Source organism: Oreochromis aureus, linkage group 3 (genome assembly GCF_013358895.1).
Source record: "Oreochromis aureus strain Israel breed Guangdong linkage group 3, ZZ_aureus, whole genome shotgun sequence".
In the NCBI taxonomy this organism is placed as follows: domain Eukaryota; kingdom Metazoa; phylum Chordata; class Actinopteri; order Cichliformes; family Cichlidae; genus Oreochromis; species Oreochromis aureus.
In genome coordinates, this window is record NC_052944.1 from 117231400 (window position 1) to 117247956 (window position 16557).

The following is a 16557-nucleotide window of genomic DNA, read 5'->3' on the forward strand; positions in this document are numbered from 1 at the left end:
TAGTGAAGGTTACAAATGATCTTCTTATGGCCTCTGACAGTGGACTCATCTCTGTGCTTGTCCTGCTAGACCTCAGTGCAGCGTTCGATACTGTTGACCATAATATCCTATTAGAGTGATTAAAACATCCTGTAGGTATTACAGGTACTGTACTGCAGTGGTTTGTATCATATCTATCTAATAGACTCCAATTTGTACATGTAAATGGAGAGTCCTCTTCACACACTAAGGTCAATTATGGTGTTCCACAGGGTTCAGTGCTAGGACCAATTCTATTTACATTATACATGCTTCCCCTAGGCAGCATCATTAGAAGACATAGCATAAATTTTCACTGCTATGCAGATGAGATGCAGCTCTATCTATCCATGAAGCCAGGTAACACACACCAATTAGTTAAACTGCAGGAATGTCTTAAAGACATAAAGACCTGGATGGCCGCTAACTTTCTGCTTCTTAATTCAGATAAAACTGAGGTTATTGTACTCGGCCCTGAAAATCTTAGAAATATGGTATCTAACCAGATTCTTACTCTGGATGGCATTACCTTGGCCTCCAGTAATGCTGTGAGGAACCTTGGAGTCATTTTTGACCAGGACATGTCCTTCAACGCACATATTAAACAAATATGTAAGACTGCTTTCTTCCATTTGTGCAACATCTCTAAAATTAGAAATATCCTGTCTCAGAGTGATGCTGAAAAACTAGTTCATGCATTTATTACTTCCAGGCTGGACTACTGTAATTCTTTATTATCAGGATGTCCTAAAAACTCCCTGAAAAGCCTTCAGCTAATCCAAAATGCTGCAGCAAGAGTCCTGACAGGGACTAGAAAGAGAGAGCATATTTCTCCTGTTTTGGCTTCCCTTCATTGGCTTCCTGTAAAATCCAGAATTGAATTCAAAATCCTGCTCCTCACATACAAGGTCTTAAATAATCAGGCCCTATCTTATCTTAATGACCTTGTAGTACCATATCACCCTATTAGAGCACTTCGCTCTCGCTCTCCTACTTGCTGTTCCTAGAGTATTTAAAAGTAGAATGGGAGGGAGAGCCTTCAGTTTTCAGGCCCCTCTTCTGTTGAACCAGCTTCCAGTTTGGATCCGGGAGACAGACACTATCTCTACTTTCAAGATTAGGCTTAAAACATTCCTTTTTGCTAAAGCATATAGTTAGGGCTGGATCAGGTGACCTTGAATCCTCCCTTAGTTATGCTGCAATAGACGTGAGCTGCCGGGGATTCCCATGATGCATTGAGTTTTCCTTTCCAGTCACCTTTCTCACTCACTATGTGTTAATAGACCTCTCTGCATCGAATCATATCTGTTATTAATCTCTGTCTCTCTTCCACAGCATGTCTTTATCCTGTTTTCCTTCTCTCACCCCAACCGGTCACAGCAGATGGCCGCCCCTCCCTGAGCCTGGTTCTGCCGGAGGTTTTTCCTGTTAAAGGGAGTTTTCCCTTCCCACTGTCGCCAAAGTGCTTGCTCATAGGGGGTCATATGATTGTTGGGTTTTTCTCTGTATTTATTATTGTGCGATCTACTGTACAATATAAAGCGCCTTGAGGCAACTTTTGTTGTGATTTGGCGCTATATAAATAAAATTGCATTGAATTGAATTGAACTGAATTAAATGCACACATTAACGCAGCAGCTTAAATTCGATTCGGTAGGTGAGGAGCAAATGAATATTAATCTGAGCTTACTGTTATAACTTTAAGCACAGTTATTATTGTTATTCTGTAAATATCATTTAAATCACTTTAACTATAAGCCACATATCTTGACCAAACAAGTAATATTGTTTCTTGCAGCAATTGCTGGGGCGCACTGACAGAGGCACTGACACCACCGGGCCCTCTGACAACCACCAGTAGGCAAACATGGGGTTAGTATCTTGCCCAAGGATATTTGGCATGCAGCCTGGAGCAGCCTGGGATCGAGCAACCAACCTTCTGGTTAGTGGCTGACCTGCCACCTGAGCTACAGCCACCCCTGCTTAAGTCAGAAGTGTAAACAATGGGAAAAACATTCCAGTCCTTTGTTTATTTAAAAAAGGAAATGTCCTTTACTTTCTTTTCCTTTTTTACTCTTTTTGGGAAATAATTATAAGTCCTTTAACTGAGGCAACACTCATTTTCGGGGCCTTTGAACCTTCCTGCAGTGGCTGCATCCTTTCATCTAGCCGTGCAGAGCAGAACAGTTGTCACTGTTGCACCCTCAAGGATTGACATAGGCACAATGTAGAGTTATAAAACAGGGTTTATTCTGGTCTTGAGAACCAGTGAGAACTGCTCACGGACAAAAACAACAACAACAACAACAACAAAAACATTACATGAAAATGCACTCTTGTACTTGGTGTCAATCTATCAAAAAGTGATTAATCACAGAAATCACAGAAAAAGATCATTTAAAATACACAAACCTCATGAGATGACATCCAGGTGGGGCTAAATAGACCTTTATGGCCTTAATATTTTCTTCTCTGTCTTCTTTCATACTTTTCTTTTCTTTTTCTAAATCTGAACATTACTTTCTCCATGAGTGGAGCTAACTGTGAGTAGTAGCATGCAGACACCATATGCAGGGCAACAGAGGAAGAGTGTGGCTGAGTGGAGACCCAAAAAGCAAACAACTGTACCCTTCACAGTTCACCACCAGATGGTGAAAAAGAGCAACAACCGGACATACATCTCATCAAAAACATCAAATGCAAAAGACCGTTACATTAACTTTAAAATAACATTCCTCTCAGCACAACTAAAACATGGTGACTGACCTCAGAGTTTCAAGTCCACATACTGGACTCTCCAGAAAACCACACAGCTGCTTCACTCCTGAATCATGCAGGTTGTTCAGGCTCAGGTCCAGCTCTCTCAAATGGGAAGGGTTGGACTTTAGCGCCAATGCCAGATAACCACAGCTGATCTCTGATAAACCACAGCTCACCAACCTGTATAAAGAATGAAATCTGTAAGTTTATTAAACAATGTGTGTGCTTGAAATCAGTGTTTCATATTCTTCAGAGCTGAAGAAGGTTCAGAATGTAGAAGTTTAGAAAGTGGAAACTCCAAACAGCTGAAGCCAACAGGAAGCAGCTTCAAACAAACACAACAAGAGAAAAAACTCTGAATGTTTCACATTAAAGTCATACATTTCTAAGAAGAGTGTTTTACAGACATTATCACTGATGATTATCTTCTGTTCAGTAAAACTTTAGGTTTCCACATGTGAGTGTTAATGATGCTCAAAAGACTGAGTGCAAAGAGGGAATGAGGAGGGAACGAGGAGGCAGCGCTACGGACAATACCTACAACCACGATTACCGACACTAACAAGCTGATCTACAATACGGCAGGAGTGATCAGTGAGATACTTGGCTACAAGTTGAACAGCCACAAGGGGCAGTACCCTCCAAGGAGGCTAGAGGCTAAGATCAAGGTATCAGGGAGGGAGGTTAGCCAACTATCGGAGTTACAGAAAGGTGCGATGAAGAAGGTGCCTAAGAAGTAAAGGAAGCTGTCCATACCTGAGGCCTTTGAAACTGCCAAGCAACGACTCACAGCCTTGGCCAGCCGCTTGAGGAGGTACACCAGAGAGATAGAAGGCAGGAGAATAAACCAGATGTTCTCCACGGAACCAGCCAAGGTGTACTCTCAGTGGCAGGGGAACAATATGAGAACAGCACCACGAAGGCTGGAGGCAGAACAATACTAGAAGAGCATATGGGAGAAGGACACAACCCATAAAAGCAATGCTCAGTGGCTAGTGGATATGAGGGCAGACCATAGCAACCTCCCTGAACAGGGTCCAGTAACCATCACAGTGGCAGTTATCCAAGAAAGTGTCTCCAGTATGAAGAGTTGGACAGCACCAGGCCCTGACATGGTTCACGCCTACTGACTGAAGAAGTTGACTGCACTCCACGAGCGCCTGGCAGCACAAATGAACCAGCTGCTAGTTGACGAGAGACACCCAGAATTGCTAACCGAAGGCCGGGCAGTCCTGATCCTCAAGGACCCCCAGAAGGGACTGGTCCCCTCCAACTACCGACCCATAACCTGCCTCAGTACTACATGGAAACTCCTGTCAGGCATCATAGCGGCTAAGATGAACAGGCACATGGGTCAATACATGAGTGGGGCACAGAAAGGGATGGGCAAGAATACCAGAGGCGCAAAACACCAGCTACTGGCAGACCAAGCAGTCAGCCGAGACTGCAGGACCAGACTGACCAACCTGTGCACTGCCTGGATTGATTACAAGAAGGCCTATGACTCAATGCCCCACACCTGGATCCTGGAATGCCTAGAACTATATAAGATCAACAGGACCTTAAGAGCCTTAAGTAAGTAAGTAAGTAAAGTTTATTTATTAAGCGCTTTTCATAGACAGGTAGTCACAAAGCGCTGCACACAGAGATTAAAATAAACAGTACGATAAATAGCAAAATGCACAATATACACAATATAGAGTTTAAATGTAAATTAAAAAATATAAAAATGTAAAAAGCATTAGTCAACAGAAAGCTTGTTTAAACAGTAAAGTTTTTATCTGTTTTTTTAAAGGATTCCACAGAGTCAACCAAACGTAGTTGTAGAGGTAGACTGTTCCACAGCCTTGGTGCCACAGCCTGAAAGGCTCTGTCCCCTTTCGTCTTCAGACGTGTTCTGGGAGCAACCAACAAACTCTGAGTCTGTGAGCGGAGACGGCGAGCAGTAGTGTATTTTGTGAGAAGCTTGGATAAATAATCTGGGGCTTGGCCATTTAGTGCTCTGTATGTTAAAACAATTTTAAAACGAATTCTAAAATCTATTGGGAGCCAATGTAAAGAACATAAAATAGGAGTGATGTGAGCTCGCTTGCTAGAGCGAGTTAGTAGTCTGGCTGCTGCGTTTTACATTGCCTGGAGGCGAGAGAGAGATGATTTATCCAAGCTGGTAAACAGGGAAATACAGTAATCTAAGCGCGATGACACAAATGCATGGACAATTTTTTCCAGTTCAGCTAAGGAGACCATATGTCGCAGTTTAGAAATATTCCTTAAATGAAAGAAACAGGAATGAGACAGATTTTACGTGTGAGTCAAGGCCCAAAGAAGAGTCAAACATTACTCCAAGATTTCGAATATTTGGCTTAGCGGAAGAACAGAAAGGGGCAAGAACCTGACTGATTTTAGAATATAGATCAGGAGGAGCTATGATCATGGTCTCTGTCTTGTTTATGTTTAGAACAAGGTAATTGTTAGAAAGCCAATCAGAGATTTGAGTTAAAGCCTGGACTAGGGTGGACAGCCTATCCAGCTGATGAGGCTTAAAGGACATATACAGCTGAATGTCATCGGCATAGAAATGATAAGACAGGTCACTAAAAGACTGAATAATGCCAGCTAAAGGAAGCATATAAAAAGAAAATAACAATGGACCCAAAACTGAAACCTGTGGAACCCCGCAGGTTAGGGCAGCAGTGTTAGAGGAGAACCTATCAGTCCTAACAGAAAAGGTCCTGTCTGATAAGTAGGAAGAAAACCAGTCTAAGGGGGTGCCAGATATACCAGCCAAAACCTTGAGCCTGTTGAGTAGGATTTTGTGGTCGATGGTATCGAAGGCTGCGCTAAGATCTAGCAAAATGATCACGGAACAATTTCCTGCATCAGATGCTATTAGTAGATCATTATAGACCCTTAAGAGAGCGGTCTCCGTAGAGTGCTGCTTTTGAAAGCCAGACTGAAAAGGGTCAAAAATCTGCAATTGGCATAGACCTGAACTGATTTTCTACATTTTTTTCTAGTAATTTACTTATAAATGGCAATCTTGAAATAGGACGATAACTACTAAGGGAGGTAGGATGTAGATTCTGTTTTTTTAACAGAGGGGTTACCGCAGCGTGTTTAAAATAGGACTACTAGGAAGTGCTACAGTCTTCGTCAGAAAGTAACACAGCATGCTGAGTTGGAGGAGAAACAATACTATTGATAGTATCAAATAGAATTCTTGGGTTATTTTTATGACGATTTATGAGATTATTGAAGTAAGAGGATCTGGCCTCTTTAACTGACTCATTAAATAAGTGAAGAAGTTCTTTAAAGTGTTCCCGATGGACAACCAGCCCAGTGGACTTCCAGAGACGCTCTGCTTTTCGACAGGAGCGTCGAAGACCACAGATTTGATTATTTAACCATGGTGTGCAGGAACTAAGAGTGCAATGACTAGTTTTGAAAGGAGCAACCTGATTAAGAATAGCAAGACAGTGTTCATTAAAAGAATTAATAAGGATGTCAACCTCGTCAGAAGGTTTAAAATTAAAAAGTGAAGAAAACTTTAAAATGACAGAGTCATCAATAAAGCGCCTGCGCCTAATAAAGCTTTGGGGAAGAGACTCTGAATTGAACAATACATTAAAAAAGACTGACTTATGGTCGCTAAAAGAAACATCATTTAAGTTCATGTGGTCAAGGGAAACACCACAGGTGAAGACCAAATCCAGAGTATGCCCAGCTGTGTGAGTAGGACCTGATACATGTTGAACAAAATTGAAAGACTCCATAATGCTCAGGAACTCCTTAGTGGTACTATTTGATGAGTCCTCTGCATGAATGTTGAAGTCACCACCAATGATGACCTTGCCCAGTTTAATCGTGGAAGTTAAAAATTCTTGTATGTCTGACAGAAAAGATGCAGCAGATCCAGGTGGACGATAAATTAAAATGCCGTATATGGGCTGTTCTCGTCCAATTTTTATCATAATCATCTCAAAAGAGTCGTAACAGCTTGAGGAGATCTGGCATAAGAATGTCTTTTTAAAAATTACCGCTGTTTCACCTCCTCGTCGAGATATCCGAAGTGCACAGAGAAATGAACAGTCAGCGGGACACAGCTCTAAAAGATGTGAGACATCATTCTCACGCTGCCACGTCTCAGAGATAAATATAAAATCAAGCTTCTGTGTACAGAACAAGTCATTTAAGATATAAGACTTGTTGGCAATTGAGCGGGCATTAATTAACATCCATTTAACGCTGCGACTCACCGGGACAGGGGTAGGTGTTTCCAGGAACAGAGTTCGTACTATGCGGTAAGCTGCGCAGCAAAACAGGGTTCCTGCCGCGATGAGGCATTGCTTTCCATGCTTTTAGGTGGAAGCCTGGGTGGTAAACACCGTGGGTTGTGGGGATTAATCCAGCTCCGACAAGTCTCAGGCGGATCTTACCGCTAGCAGCCCAGGAATAAAGCCCCCGAAGATCTGCCTCTTTCCGAAGACGATGGAGCAGGACAAGAAAGCCGGCTCTCTTCCCCCGCTTCCTCCGACGAGGCCTCTGAAGCAAAATTGAGCTGACCGGTCAGAGTGGAGGTACACCAGGTGCTGCGTCGCGCTCAAGTGGCGGTGAGAAAACAACGTCGTATCGTTGACTCTGAAAGTTATCCATAGCAGATTTGATCGCCAGTAACGCATGGCGATCATAAATCCGAAGAGAGATGACACGGGACAAAACTGTAGAAGGAACACTTGCATAACATATAAAGTAAACAAACACACAGACGGAGGCAGCGGCACAGCGAAACACAGGCGCCATCTTGCTCTCCTCCACAGGCACTCGAGGCCTGCCTTCATCAGGAACTCAATGGGGATGTGGCGGACAACACTGGAGGCCAACCTCAAGCCCATAGTACAAGTCACCATCAAGTGCGTGATCTACCAAGGAGATGCTCCTTCCCCACTGCTGTTCTGCATAGGCCTTAACCCCCTCAGTGAGATAACTGACAAGACTGGCTACGGATACAGACTACGGAATGGAGCAGTTGTTAGCCACCTCCTGTACATGGATGACATCAAGCTGTATGCCAAGAGTGAACGAGACATCGATCCACTGATACACACTACCAGGATATACAGCAATGACATCGGGATGTCATTCGGGCTGGAGAAGTGTAGTCAGATGATAACAAAGAGAGGGAAGGAACTGAGGGGATTGACCTACCAGAAGGCAACATTGCAGACATAGAGGACAGCTACAAGTACCTGGGGATCCCGCAGGTAAATGGAAACCAGGAAGAGGCCGCTAGGAAAGCTGCAACCACCAAGTACCTGCAGAGAGTCAGCCAAGTCCTGAGGAGTCAGCTGAACAGTAAGAACAAGATCCGGGCTATCAACACCTACGCCCTGCCCGTGATCAGGTACCCTGCTGGGGTAATAGGCTGGCCAAAGGAGGAGATAGAAGCCACTGACATAAAGACAAGAAAGCTCCTGACCATGCATGGAGGGTTTCACCCCAAGTCCAGCACCCTGAGGCTGTACGCTAAGCGGAAGGAAGGGGGCCGGGGACTGGTGAGTGTCAGCACCACAGTCCAGGATGAGACAAACATCCACGAATACATCACAAAGATGTCCCCAACTGACAGGGTACTCAGTGAATACCTCAGGCAGCAGAAACCCAAGAAAGAGGAGGAAGGCGAGGAACCATCATGGAAGGACAGGCCCCTGCACCGCATGTACCACCGGCAGATAGCGGAGGTGGCTGATACCCAGAAATCCTACCAGTGGCTGGACAAAGCTGGACTGAAAGACAGCACGGAGGCACTAATCATGGCAGCACAGGAACAAGCACTGAGCACAAGATCCATAGAGGCTGGGGTCTATCACACCAGGCAAGACCCCAGGTGCAGGCTGTGTAAAGATGCCCCAGAGGCAATCCAGCACATAACAGCAGGGTGCAAGATGCTAGCAGGGAAGGCATACATGGAATGCCATAACCAAGTGGCCGGCATAGTGTACAGGAACATCTGTGCCGAGTATAACCTGGAAGTCCCGAGGTCAAAATGGGAGATGCCCCCAAGGGTGATGGAGAATGACCGAGCTAAGATTGTGATAAAGTGGCTAGGACAGAATTCATTTGCCATTTGTCACTTGCACATATTGCTATTTTGTGTTCTGTTATCCTATAGTCTATTATAATGCTTTAATGTAAACACAGCACATGTAACCTTGGCTCTACATACTATCCCGGGTCTGTTTGTGGTAGCATTGGTTATATTCATTTCATCTGTGCAAATGTACTTAAAGCTAAATGTCACTTCATCATTAATTGATTTGAATCTTTCATTTGTTTGTGTAGTTTGGTTATACTTACCATTGTGTGTTCCTTTGAGCAGGTCCTATGTGTAAAACAGGTATATGGGAAGGGCCGCCTAGTACTTCCTGATTTTATAGGATATGTCATTGATCATATCAATTGGGTGTAACCAAATGAAGGAGTGTTTCTATTGTGTAAAATTGTTTATTTTCTTTAAAGTAGCCTTTTGAGTTATATTGTATGCAGTGTTTTACTTCACAAACCATTTAGCTGTGTAAATGAGTTTGTCAATTTCATGCATAATCTTATTCCTGTTCTTTGTTTAGAATTGTATTGTTTGGTCTGACCTATTTGTTTCAATGGTCGGGACTAACGAGATCAAGTGTGGGCAAAGTCCTGTATAAAGCAAGTGGGATTTTTGCATGCTTGATTGATTGTTTTATGGTAAAATGGAGATGCCATGAGACTTTTTCCTCTCATCTGGGCTGGATTTTCTTTATCTGACGGAAACCTGGCTTCGTCCTGAGGAATCTTCTGCTTTTTCAGAACTTCTTCCCCCAGATTGTGCCTTTGCCAGCTCTCCTAGGATCTCTGGCAGAGGTGGAGGATTGGCTTCGATTTTTAAACACAAATTTTGATGCCGGGAACTACCACCCGTCTCTTTCACCAGCTTCGAGGTGCAGCTTCTGGAACTGAACTGTGCTCCCCCAATTCTTTGTGCTGTGGTGTATCGACCCCCGAAATCTGTTAAGGATTTTATTTTTCAGTTTGCTGAACTACTAGGGAGCCTGTTTTTACGCTACGACCGTGTTTTAATTGTTGGTGATTTTAATATACATGTCTGTTGTGAGGCAGGTACACTAACAAACGATTTCCTTGCCCTTATTGACACTTTTAATCTTACACAATGGGTAAGTGAACCAACGCATTTAAAAGGTCATTCGCTAGATCTAGTTTTGTCTTATGGCCTGGATATTTGTATAACAGATATCAAGGACTCTGGGATCTCTGATCATTCTGTGGTTATGTTTAATGTTATGCTACAACATATGGAGCTTAACTGCGAGGGTCCCTTGCGCCAGATGCGCTCGATTAATTCTGATACCATTACTAACTTCTCTACTCTTTTCGCAAACTCTGCGCTCCCTGACTCCGCCAGTCTTGTGGATTTATCGGCTGACGAGTTTACCAACCTTTTTAATTCCACATGTTCCTCTATTCTGGACACCGTGGCTCCACATATGACTAAACGTACTAAGTCGTTATGCCAACCCTGGCTGAATGAAACTACCCGTGCTCTCAGGCGCGAATGCCGTCGTGCTGAGAGGAAGTGGAAAAAGGATAAACTCAGAAGACTGTCAAAGCTGCTAAATCTGCCTCTTTATCAGGTCTTATTTTGATTAATTGTCACAAGCCCCACGCTCTTTTTAAGATTTTTAACTCTGTGATTAATCCTCGTGCTACTGCACATAAGGAGGTTTCTCCGGCTCTTTGTGAATGTTTTTTAAGGTATTTTATTGAAAAAATCACTACTTTAAGTGCCCCGTTTTTATTGGTAGTTCCACATCAAGTTCCAGTTTCTAAATGCTGTGCTGTTTTTCAGCAGTTTGAGCCTGTGACTCTTTCTGATGTAAAGGAAATAATTGACCACTTAACAATCTCCAATTCCCCACATGATATTCTCCCTGCCCGTATTTTTAAGGAAGCGTTGAATACTATTGGGCCTTGTATTTTATTAATTTTGAATGCATCATTGTCTTCGGGCTGCGTACCGTCTGCCTTCAAGCATGCTGTTGTTCAACCTGTTATTAAGAAGACTAATTTTGTTCTTTCAAATTATAGACCGATTTCTAAGCTTCCCTTTATGTCAAAGATCCTGGAAAAAGTGGTCTGTAAACAACTTCAGACCTTCTTTGATTCCAGTGGTATTTCTGAAAAATTCCAGTCGGGCTTCAAGCCTCGACATAGTACTGAGACAGCTTTGCTAAGAGTTTTTAATGATCTCCTTTTAACCACTGACTCAGGTTGCTCTGTGGTTCTAGTCTTACTGGATCTGACTTCTGCGTTTGACACAGTAGATCATAACATTCTATTATCAAGGTTAGAGCAAGTAGTTGGCCTTAAGGGCACAGCCTTATCATGGTTTAAATCCTATCTTTTAGAGAGGTCATTCTCTATCACTATGGGGCAATACTCCTCTTCCTCTGCTCCTTTTCTCTGTGGTGTGCCCCAGGGGTCTGTTTTGGGCCCTATGTTATTCTCTCTGTACATGTTGCCCTTGGGATCTATTTTCCAAAGATATAATATTTCTTTCCATTGTTATGCCGATGACATTCAAATTTATTTCCCTTTGAGTTTGAATGTCACAGATCCATTGCATACATTGTTTAACTGTCTTCGTGATGTGAGAACCTGGCTATCTCAAAACTCTTTAACCTTGAATGACAGTAAAACTGAAGTTATTGTCTTTGTCACCAGTATATTCCATTGAATCAACTAACTGTTACTCTTGGCCCACTTGCTAGCTACCTTTCCCACGTTGTAAGAGACCTCGGGGTACTCCTGGATAGCTCTTTCAAATTAGAGAAACAAGTATCTATTGTGGTTAAATCCAGCTTCTGTCAGCTACGGCAAATTTCTAAAGCTAAGCCTTTCCTCTCCCCCAAGGACCTTGAAAAGCTTATTCATGGATTCATTACCTCTAGACTGGACTATTGTAACTCCCTCTATTTAGGCCTCCCTCACTCTTCTCTTCACCGGTTGCAATTAGTACAGAACGCTGCTGCACGCCTTTTATCGGGTGCATGATCATATGACTCCAGTTTTAGCCAACTTACACTGGCTTCCTGTGAAATTTCGCATTGATTTTAAAATTCTTTTACTCACTTATAAAATCTTAAATAACACTGCCCCTAGCTATTTAACAGAACTTCTTCATTCGTATAATCCAGGTCTCTCTTGGAAATGAGATTTTAAATCTCAATGAGATTTTTACCTGAATAAATAAAGGACTAATAATAAAAATAAAAGCACCAAGATCTTCTAACCAGATGCTCTTAATGCAACCTAAGTCTAGGTTGAAAACCAGAGGCGATCGTGCCTTTGCTATTGCAGCTCCTAGACTATGGAACAACCTCCCTATTGCTATTCGCTCTTCTGAGACTGTTCAGTCTTTTAAATCTCGTTTAAAGACCCATCTTTTTACCCTGGCTTTGATGTAAGATAGTTTGACTATCATTTGGTTGGTTTCTATGTTTGTCTCGTCCTGCGTTGTATTTGTCGTATTTTATTTCCTAATTTGTGAAGCACTTTGATCAAAACTGTTGTTTTTAAATGTGCTATATAAATAAATTTTGATTTGATGCCGGCAATAAAGTATGCTTAAAAGAACTTCAATCGTCTGCTAATGCTATTTACTTATCACCTTCCTTGCTGCTTAAGTTATGCTTCATCACAAAGATCCTGTGGGACTTCCAGATACAGACGGACAAAATGGTGGTGGTTAACCAACCGGACATAGTGGAGGTGGACAAACAGAAGAAGACGGCCGTAGTGATTAGGGATGGGTATTGATAAGATTTTAACGATTCCGATTCCATTTTCGATTCTGTTTAACGATTCGATTCTTTATCGATTCTCTTATCGATTCTTGTTTTTAAAAAGGAGAACACTAAGGTCGATTAGCTTAGAACTGTTTTATATCTTCTCTTTCAACAAGATAGAAATTTAGGAGTAACATGGCCTTACAAACCCAACAGTGAAATCTTAAGAGATCCACAGCCTATGGCTCTTCCATGGGGTGTCACAGGGTCCCCGGGGAAAATTGTAAACGTAAAATAATAAAATAAATATTCTTCTGTAGCAATAACAAAGTATAACATAAATTATTCTGTAGCAATTACACAAGAATATCCAGTAATGTCCCTGCCTACAATTAAACACATTCACTTACCATCTGCTGTGGCAAATGGCTGCAAGGTTTTGACCACAAACTAGTCACTGCTCGGTGACATTCGGGCCTGAAAAGAGACGCTACCGGTAGACTGCAGCGACAACTGCCAGCGAGCGCCAGCCAGACTCTGTCTGTCTCATCATGGTCACCTAAATGCACAATGGCAGGTTTTGTAATAAAGCAGATCGCGCTAACATAATATGCACTGTTAGTTGATTATTTACCTGCCGCATTAACGGGAGATGACGTAAACGTTACCGCTGCTGCTGCTGGGTTGAGATTCACGAGTCCGGAGCGGAATTAAAGACATTCATTTAAGTTCATCGCGTGTTTTGTGAGCAAATGCTTTTGCATATTCGTAGTGTTTCCTCCCTTAATGAAATATCTACTTTGCAAGTATTGCAAGTTGCCCTGTTGTCATCCGTTCTCGTAAAGTATAAACAAACTTTTAAGCGTTTGAGCCGCTTAGGCGCTGTGTTTCCTGCCAGGTACGCTCCGACGCCCGCAACGTGGTGGCGTCATTCGGGCGACTGGAATCGATAAGGAATCGTTTGCAAAATGGCAAACGATTCCAAGGAATTGAAACAGTGGGAACCGGTTCTCAACAAGAACCGGTTTTCGATACCCATCCCTAGTAGTGATCGATGTAGCGGTTCCGAATAACAGCAACATCAGGAAGAAGGAACACGAGAAGCTCGAGAAATACCAAGGGCTCAGAGAAGAGCTCGAGAAGATGTGGAGGGTGAAGGTGACGGTGGTCCCAGTGGTAATCAGAGCACTAGGTGCGGTGACTCCCAAGCTAACCGAGTGGCTCCAGCAGATCCCGGGAACAACATCGGAGATCTCTGTCCAGTCCTAGGAACAGCTAAGATGTAGCGCAGGACCCTCAAGCTCCCAGGCCTCTGGTAGAGGACCCGAGCTTGAAGGATTAACCGCCCACAAGGGGTGAGTGGGGAATTTCTTTTTTCAGATAGATAGATAGATAGATGTGAGTGTGTGTGTATAACTAGACTTTATGTATATTATGTAAGGTGTGGCTATATAAATAACTTAAACAATCACAAAGAAAGAACAATACAGAATCCACATATGAACCAAAGAGTAAAACAGTGAAATGTGGATTATTAAATATTAGGTCTCTCTCTTAAAAGTCTGTCTTATCTCACCCCAACCGGTCGCAGCAGATGGCTGCCCCTACCTGAGCCTGGTTCTGTCGGAGGTTTCTTCGTGTTAAAAGGAAGTTTTTCCTTCTCACTGTCGCCAAAGTGCTTGCTCATAGGGGGTCATATGATTGTTGGGTTTTTCTCTGTATCTATGAAACGCCTTGAGGCGACTTTTATTATGATTTGGCGCTATATAAATAAAATTCAATTGGATTGTATTGAAGTAAACTTACTGGGATAAATTAGGAATTAGTTCATTTCTCAAGTGAGAAATGAAAAAGGGGGACTGTTAGGAATAAAATAAATATTTTAATGTGTATCTGCTCATTATATTGTTTTATGTACTTTAATAATGAAGGCTTGTAGAGCAAGGCCACAAATAAGTGCTCAGCCAGACTGAAAAACAGGAAGTTTTAGTGCACAAGGCATATTAATAAATCCAGACACAGAAAAGAGGAACTCTCCGTATAAACAATGTTCAAGCCTGCGTGACGTGTAAAGTACTGAAATAACACCATATAAGTCACAGCTGATGATTCTAATGTTAGAGAGCTCTTGCAAGTGGCGTTTGAGCTGTGCAGAGGTCTCTCTCTTCCGGAAGATGATTAAATAAAGAAATATAGCTGTTTTAACACACTATGAGTCAGTTTTCTCTGTTTTGTCATGGGGAAAAAAGAATCGGGTTTAATAATGTAAAACTCTGTGTATATATGTTTATGGACAGGCATGCAATGTATCTGACAAGGATTGACAAGAACTAATATTGCATATGAGAAATATTGCACATAGAAACTACCATGGTGTATCTTACGCTGCAGGTAAGGAAAGACCTGAATCTCTCATGGTGGGGGGTTGGGGGATGGTGTGTTTGCACAACAAAAGCAGGAGCTGAAGGCCTGTGAAAATCTCAGCGAGGTGTTAGGGTCAGGGGAATTTACGCAAATTTGCACAGGGCTAGTAAATCTAGTAGTAGGGACTTGCACCAGGGGAAAAAAGGCTCAATAATTCTAGTGTTAGTGAAAATAATATGAGTTCTGTTTAATCTTCACTAAGAATAATTAATTTATCTAACGTGTTAAACCCCTTTTTACTTTTAGTAATTGTTACCACTTAAAACTCTGTAGATGTTAAATTGAATGTTTTTTCTTCACAACTCACATTCAGTGTTTTAGAAAATGCATTTATCCAAACTACTCCCCTTTAGTTCAGTTCAAACTTGTAACCTTTGTGACCTCAGTTACTGAAACCGTTGCAGGCCTGGTTGTTGCTCGGGCTCGTTGGGACCAGAAAATCACATAAATGGCCAGTTCACTTGCTAAACAAGCAGAAAGTAAAAGGCACGTGCTCAAGTCTACTCATAAATCCTTTAGGCTAAGTGCAAGGGCAAGTTGAGGGGCAGGGTCGGTTGGTGACCATGCGGCCTCCACTCGGCAACGTGGTTGGAATTAGCTTCATACCCTGAGTACACTGGGACGAACCCACAGGAATCCTATGCACAGCAGAACAGAATTCCTCTCGGTCCACTGTGCATTAGAAGTTACCATTTAGTTTCATAGAGTAATCTGCAGTTTACATACTCAGCATACATACCTATTACTGATTCTAAAATGCTACTATGTTAACTCGTGATTAACATCATACATTTTAAGTACTTCCACATTCAGTTCAAGCTCAACACCAACTCTACATTCAGTACTCACTCATCACAGGGTAAAACAGTCCATAACAGGAACGTAAACTCTGCATCCACGCTATTGTTTGACTATTCTCCTGTTAGCTCTGACATGCAACCTCCTCCGGTAATGTGCAGCTGCCGACTCTCTTCTTCTCTTCTCTTCTTCTTCTTTGTTTTTAACGGCGGTTGGCAACCAACGTAAAAGGAGCATTACCGCCTCCTACTGTTCCGGAGTATGGGTCAGACAGTGAACTTACAATCTGTATCAAAACAAAAAAAACAAACAAAAAAAAAAAACCCTCACACTCTTTCATACACCCCTATAGCCTTCAAAAACCCCACCAAGTCCCTCACCTGTGCCCTACTACCCTCCAACACACTCTTCAGATTAAATTCCCTGATTCCCCGCACCCTCAATCTATTCTGCAGAACTTTCCTCTCCACATCATAACCCTTGCACCGCAGTATTACATGCTCTACCGTCTCCTCCTCCTCCTGGCACACCCCACAAAGCCCCGTCTCATGTTCTCCTATCATCTGTAGTGTTTTATTTAACGCACAATGTCCCAGTCTAAGCCTGGTAATGACCACCTCTTCTCTCCTATTACCCCCATACAACCTACACCCTGCCACCTCCTTCTTTAAATGATACAAGTGCCTGCCCTTACTCCCTGAATCCCACCGCCCCTGCC

At 42.6% G+C, this 16557-nt stretch overlaps 1 long non-coding RNA gene across 1 annotated transcript in view; it reads right to left on the minus strand.

Moving 5' to 3' along the window:
- Positions 1-16040, minus strand: part of LOC120437962 — a 20527-nt gene extending 4487 nt beyond the window's left edge. Inside the window, exons 1-2 of the long non-coding RNA XR_005611538.1 lie at positions 15891-16040; positions 2785-2958 (exon numbers count right to left, since the gene is read on the minus strand). This is a non-coding gene — a long non-coding RNA (uncharacterized LOC120437962). The remainder of the gene's footprint in view (positions 1-2784; positions 2959-15890) is intronic.
- Positions 16041-16557: the final 517 nt, after the last annotated feature.